This window comes from Muscardinus avellanarius (genome assembly GCF_963383645.1).
Source record: "Muscardinus avellanarius genome assembly, chromosome: 10".
Lineage (NCBI taxonomy): Eukaryota > Metazoa > Chordata > Mammalia > Rodentia > Gliridae > Muscardinus > Muscardinus avellanarius.
In genome coordinates this window covers 18,323,178-18,329,758 of record NC_137796.1, presented here as the reverse complement: position 1 = coordinate 18,329,758, position 6,581 = coordinate 18,323,178, and positions in this window count along the sequence as shown.

Here is a 6,581-nt window from a genome sequence, read left to right as displayed (position 1 = left end):
GACCTCTGAGCTACACCCCCTGCCCTATTTTTCATTCTTTATTTTTAAACCAGGCTTCACTGAGTTGCAGAGGGCCTCACTAAGTAGCTGAGGCTGTCTGCAAATCGTGATCCTCTGGCCTCAGCCTCCCGAATGCTGAGATTACAAGCATGCGCCACCACGCCTGGCACCAGCCCCATTTTTTATTTATTTTGAAACATGGTCTCACTGAGTTGCAAAGGGCCTCACGAAGTAGCTGAGGCTGGCTTCAAACCTGTGCAATCCTCCTGTCTCAGCCTCCCAAGTGCTGGGATTACAAGTATGCGTCACCACGCCCGGTTTTTATTCTTATTTTGAAACAGGGTCTCACTCAGTTATGGAAGGCCTCACTAAGTAGCTGTCCTATGATCCTCTGGTCTCAGCCTCATGAATGCTGAGATTACAAGTGTGCGCCACCACTCCCGGCTTTTTATTTTTTTAAATTTTAAAACAAGGTCTCCCCGCAAAACAAAACAAAAAGGTCTCAGCAGCCTGGGGCAGGTGGCTTAGGGTTGTAATCCCAGCATTTGGGAGATTGAGATAGGTGCAACCTCAGCTATTTAGTGAGGTCCTCCGCAATTTAGTGAGAGGCTGTTTCAAAATAAAGAATAAAAAAATAGGGCAGGGGTATAGCTTGGAGGTTGAATACCCTAGGGTTCTATCCCTAGAGACACACACACACACACACACACACACATACACACACACACACACCCCCCCAAAAAAAAACAAGGTCTCACTAAGTTGCAGAGGACCTCACTAAATTGCTGCGGCCAGATGCAAACCTGTGATCTTCCTATCAGCCTCTTGGAATTACAAGTGTGTGCCATCATACTCAGCTTTTTTTTTTTTTTTTTTTTTTTTTTTGGTGGTACTGGGGTTCCTGGAAGCCCTTCTACCTCCGGGCTACACTCCCAGACCTATTTTTACATTTTCATTTTGGAAACAGGGTCTCCTAAGCCAGCGCGCGCGGCTGGCTTCGAACCTGCGCGATCCTCCTGTCTCCGCCTCCCAAGCGCGGGGATTACAAGCGTGCGCCACCATGCCCGGCGCCACACTCAGCTTTTTAATTTTATATTTTATTTTTTTGCGGGTCTGGGGATGGAACCCAGAGACATTCAACCTCCGAGCTACACCCCCTGTCCTATTTTTTATTCTTTGATTTTGAAACCAGGTCTCTGAGTTGCAGAGGGCCTCACTAAGTAGCTGAGGCTGACCATGAACCAAGATCCTCTGGTCTCAGCCTCCTGAATGCTGGGATTACAAGTGTGTGCCACCATGCCCGGCTTTAATTTAATTTAATTTAATTTTTTTGTTTGTTTGTTTGTTTTTGTTTGGTGGTACTGGGGATGGAACCCAGGGGCGTTCTACCTCCAGGCTATACTCCCAGACCTATTTTATATTTTATTTGGAAACAGGGTCTCTTAAGTCAGTGAGGCTGGCTTTAAACCTGCGCGATCCTCCTGTCTCAGCCTCCCAAGTACAGGGATTACAAGCGTGCGCCACCACGCCCGGCTTTAATTTTATATTTTAAAACAGGATCTTCTTAAGTTGCTGGGGGTCTCACTGGGTCTTTGAACCTGACTTTGAATCTATGATTCCCTGTTTCAGCCTCTCCGGTACTGGGATTACAAGCTACCATGCCCTGTTTCACTTCCTTTTGGAGGGGACAATTGTTGGGTGTCAAGCCTAGGGTCTTGTGTATGCCGCAAAAGTGTTCTCCCCTGAGCTATACACCAAACCCTTTAGGGTCAAAAAGAGAATTGTCCTCTTCTCAAGGTCACCCAGGAGTAGAAGGAATTCTTGTCCCTCCCTCTTACTCTAATCCAGTTCCCTGTAACTTTTGTCTGGAATTAGCCATTTCTAGGCATCCTGACTCCCAGAAGCCCTTGACCTTTCTAGAACTTGGCAGGCCAGTAGGTTCTCTTTTCTTAAGAGAACACTGTGGTTCTCTAGGATCTGTCTGTGCCTAGGTATTCATGTAGGGCTGACTTAGAAAGTAGAGTGTAACATGGGACGGATAGGGAATGGCTATACAAGCTTGGTTGGTTTGTTTTGTAGTACCAGGGATTGAATCCAGAGGAATTCATCTCTGAGCTATGTGCTCAGCCTTTTTTTTTTTTTTTTTTAGAACCCAGGGCATTCTACCTCCAAGCTACACCCCCCAGCCTTATTTTTTATTTTATTTTTTCCAGTACTGGGGATTAAACCCAGGGGCATTCTACCTTTGATTTACTCCCTTAGCCTTATTTGGTCATTATTCCTGTGAGCTACACCCCAGCCCAATTTTTTTATTCTTTATTTTGAAACAGGGTCTCACTGAGTTGCAATGGACCTCACTAAGTAGCTGAGGCTGTCAGTGAATTGCGATCCTCCTGTCTCAGCCTCCCAAATGCTGGGATTACAAGTGTGAGCCACCATTCCTGGCTTTTTATTTCTTTCTTTCTTTCTTTCTTTCTTTCTTTCTTTCTTTCTTTCTGGTCTGGGGATGGAACCCAGGGGCATTCAACCTCCGAGCTACACCCCCTGCCCTATTTTTTATTCTTTATTTTGAAACCAGGTCTCACTGAGTTGCAGAGGGCCTCACTAAGTAGCTGAGGCTGTCCACGAACAGTGATCCTCCGGTCTCAGCCTCCCAAATGCTGGGATTACAAGCATGCGCCACCACGCCCGGCTTTATTCTTTATTTTGAAATACAGTTTCACTAAATTGTGGAGGGCCTCACTAAGTAGCTGAGGCTGGCTTCGAATCTGTGATTCTTCTGTTGCAGCCTGCCAAGTACTGGATTACAGGTGTGTACCCACCATACCTGGCTGACTGTCTCACTTATTCAGTTTATAATTTGGGAGCTGGTCATGGTGGTGCACGCTTGTAATCCCTGCTCAGGAGGCTGGGGCAGGAGGATCACAAGGCCAGCCTGGGCAACTTAGTGAGATCCTGTCTCAAAACAAAATTAAAAGCCAGGTTTATGCCGGGTGTGGTAGCATACATTTGTAATCCCAGCATTTGGGAGACTGAGACTGGAGAATCATGGTTCCTGGCCAGCCTCAACTACTTAGTGAGGCTCTCCACAACTTAATGAGAACCTGTTTCAAAATAAAGAATTAAGCCCGGCATGGTGGCACGTGCGTGCTTGGGAGGCAGAGACAGGAGGATCACGCTGGTTCGAAGCCAGCCTTGCTGGCTTAAGAGACCCTTTTTCCAAATAAAAAATATAAAATAGTTCTAGGAGTGTAGCCCGGAGGTAGAAGGGTTTCCAGGAACCCCCAGTACCACCAAAAAAAAAAAATAAAATAAAATAAAAATAAAAATAAATAATAATAAAAAATAAATAAAAATAAAGAATTAGGCTGGGCCACACACTTGGGAGGCTGAGACAGGATCGCGCAGGTTCGAAGCCAGCCTCAGCTGGCTTAAAGAGACCCTGTTTCCAAATAAAAATATAAAATAGGTCTGAGAGTGTAGCCCGGAGGTAGAAGGCCCCTGGGTTCCATCCCCAGTACTACCAAAAATAAAAAATAAAATAAAATATAGGGCAGGGGGTGTAGCTCGCAGGTAGAATGCCCCTGGTTTCCATCCCTAGACCCACCACGCACACGAAAAAAGGCGTAGTGGTGCTTGCCTATAATCCCCATACTTTGGAGGCTGAGACAGGAGGCTTGCGCCTTGAAGGCCAGCAGCAACATAGTGAGACTCTCAGTGACCTAGCAATACCCTGTTTGAAAACAAAAAACAAGAAGGGCTGGAGGTGTAGCTCAGAGGTAGAATGCCCCTGAGTTAACAGTACCAAGAAAAGGGGGGAGCTAGGGTGTAGTTCAGTGGTAGAGAGCTTGAGTAGCATATGCAACCTGGCTTAAATCCCCAATATGAAAAAACATTTTGGTTCCTTACTAAATAGAGCGTGCTACCCTCTGAGCCACGTCTCTTTATTGTCTTGTTGTCCTGCCCTGTTTTATTATTTATTTATTTATTTATTTATTTATTTTTGGTGGTACTGGGATTCCTGGAAACCCTTCTACCTCCGGGCTACACTCCCAGACCTAGTTTATATTATTTTTATTTGGAAACAGGGTCTCTTAAGCCAGAGAGGCTGGCTTCGAACCTGCGCGATCCTCCTGTTTCCGCCTCCCAAGCGTGGGGATGACAAGCGTGCGCCACCACGCCCGGCTTATTTTTTATTTTGAAACAGGGTCTCACCTCACTAAGTTCCTGAGGCTGACCTCTAACTTGTGATCTTCCTGTCTCTGCCTCCGAAGTCATGGGATTACAAGTGTGAACCACCATATCTGGCTGCCTCCCTTTATTTAAAACAATATTTGGAGCCGGGCGTGGTGGCGCACGCTTGTAATCCCAGCATTTGGGAGGCTGAGACAGGAGGATTGCAGTTCGTGGGCAGCCTCAGCTACTTAGGCCTTTCAGAACTCAGTGAGACCCTGTTTCAAAATAATAAAAAATAGGGCTGAGGGTGTAGCTTGGAGATAGAATGCCGCTGGTTTCCATCCCCAGCACTGCAAAAAAAAAAAAACAAAAAACAAGAAAAAATAGGGCTGGGGGTGTAGCTCAGGTAGAATCCTCTTATTGAAATGGTCTCACTACCTTGCTGAAGGTCTTAAGTTGCTGGTGCTGGCCTCAAACCTTCAATCCTCTAGTCTTGGCCTCCCAGGTGCTGGGATTATAGGCATGCAGCACCATGCCCAACTTGGAAGGTGCTTGATGTTACATTTCAAAGCCGGGGTGACGCACCCTTCTAATCCCAGCGTTTGGGAGGCTGAGGCAGAGATCTGGTTCGAGGACAGCCTCAGCTACTACTTAGTGAGGCCCTCCAACGCAATGAGACCCTGTTTCAAAATAAGAAATAAAAAAAGTAGGGCTGGGGATGTAGCCCAGAATGTAGAATGACTCTGGGTTCCAGCCCCAGTACTGAAGGAAAAAAAAAATTTTTTTTTTTCCCAGTATTCCCATTCTGGGGAGTTACTATCATGCTTTAAGTTATTTTTTTCCCCTTTTCTTTACAGTGATCAGGTTTTTGTTTTGTTTTGTTTGTTTTTTTACTTCAAATGATCTGGGGTTTTTTAGTTTTTTAGCAGCCTGTGTGTGTGTGTGTGTGTGTGTGTGTGTGTGTGTGTGTGTGTGTTGGTACTGGGGATTGAACCCAGGGCCATTCTACCTCTGAGATATACCCCAGCCCTCTTTTATTTTATTATTTATTTTTGTGGCACTGGGGATGGAACCCAGGGGCCTTCGCTAGACTCTCAGACCTATTTTATATTTTTATTTGGAAGCAGGGTCTCACTAATTTGCTGAGAGCCTCACTAAGTAGACGAGTGAGGCTGGCTTCAAACCTGTGTGATCCTCCTGTCTCAGCCTCCCAAGTACTGGGATTTATTTATTGGTACTAGGGATGGAACCCAGGGGCCTTCTATATCCAAGCTACACCCCCAGCCCTATTTTTTATTCTTTATTTTGAAACAGGGTCTCACTGAGTTGGAAAGGGCCTCACTAAGTAGCTGAGGCTGTCCGGGAATCCTGGGTCTCAGCCTCCCAAATGCTGGGATTACAAGTGTGGGCCATCATTCCCGGCTCCATTCTTTATTTTGAAACGGGGTCTCACTGAGTTACAGAGGGCCTCACTAAGTAGCTGAGGCTGTTCAAACCACCATCCTCCTGTCTCATCTCAGCCTCCCAAAGGCTGGGATTACAAACTGGCTGCCTTGTTTAATTTTGAAACAAAGTCTCACTAAATTGTGGAGGGCTTTTCTAAGTGGCAGAGGCAGGCTGCAAGCCTATGATCCTCCTGGTATTACAAGCTGTGGCACCACACCCAGCTTCAGCAGCTCCGTGAATCTGACTCTGGTCAGAGGATATAGGAAGAATCATACCAGCTCAGTTGCTGGGGAAAAGGTCCTGAGTTGGAAGTGACAGAGTAATGTTAGTATGCTGAGGACCTAGTGGAAGGGGCCTGCCTGCAGGGCTTTTACTCTTGCCGTGAAAAGGAGGCCTTTGAATGATTAAAGCACTGAAGAAGAAAGACCTAGTAGGCCTCCCTTCTTCAGTGTCTGGCAGAAATTGCAGAGTAGAGTGTGTGTGTGTATGTGTGTATGTGTGTGTATGTGTGTGTGTGTATAGAGAGAGAGACAGACAGAGACTGGGGTTTTAACCCAGGGGGATTCTACCTCTGAGCTATACCCCCAGTCCTATTTTATTTTTATTTTGAAACAGGGTCTTGCTAGGTTGATAAGATTCTCATTTGCTGAGGCTGTCCTCCAACCTCCAATCCTCTTATCTCTGCCTCCCAAGTACTGTGCAAAGGACTCTCATTACTTTCCAGGTTATGGGCCCAAAGAGGTCTGGGATCCCTCAAATGAAGATGTCCCATTCCAGATTTCTGTGTTTGTTGGGTCTAGCTGCTGGCCCCTGTAGCCTTCTCCTCTTAGGTCTGCTGGGTATTCTCATAGTGCACCAGCATTGTCTGTGGCCTTCCTGTCCCCTGCCTGGAACTTTGGTATGTGGCTTCTGCTCCTCACTGAGACCCTCTCATGGTCACCCGGTAAAGTGCCAAGTAA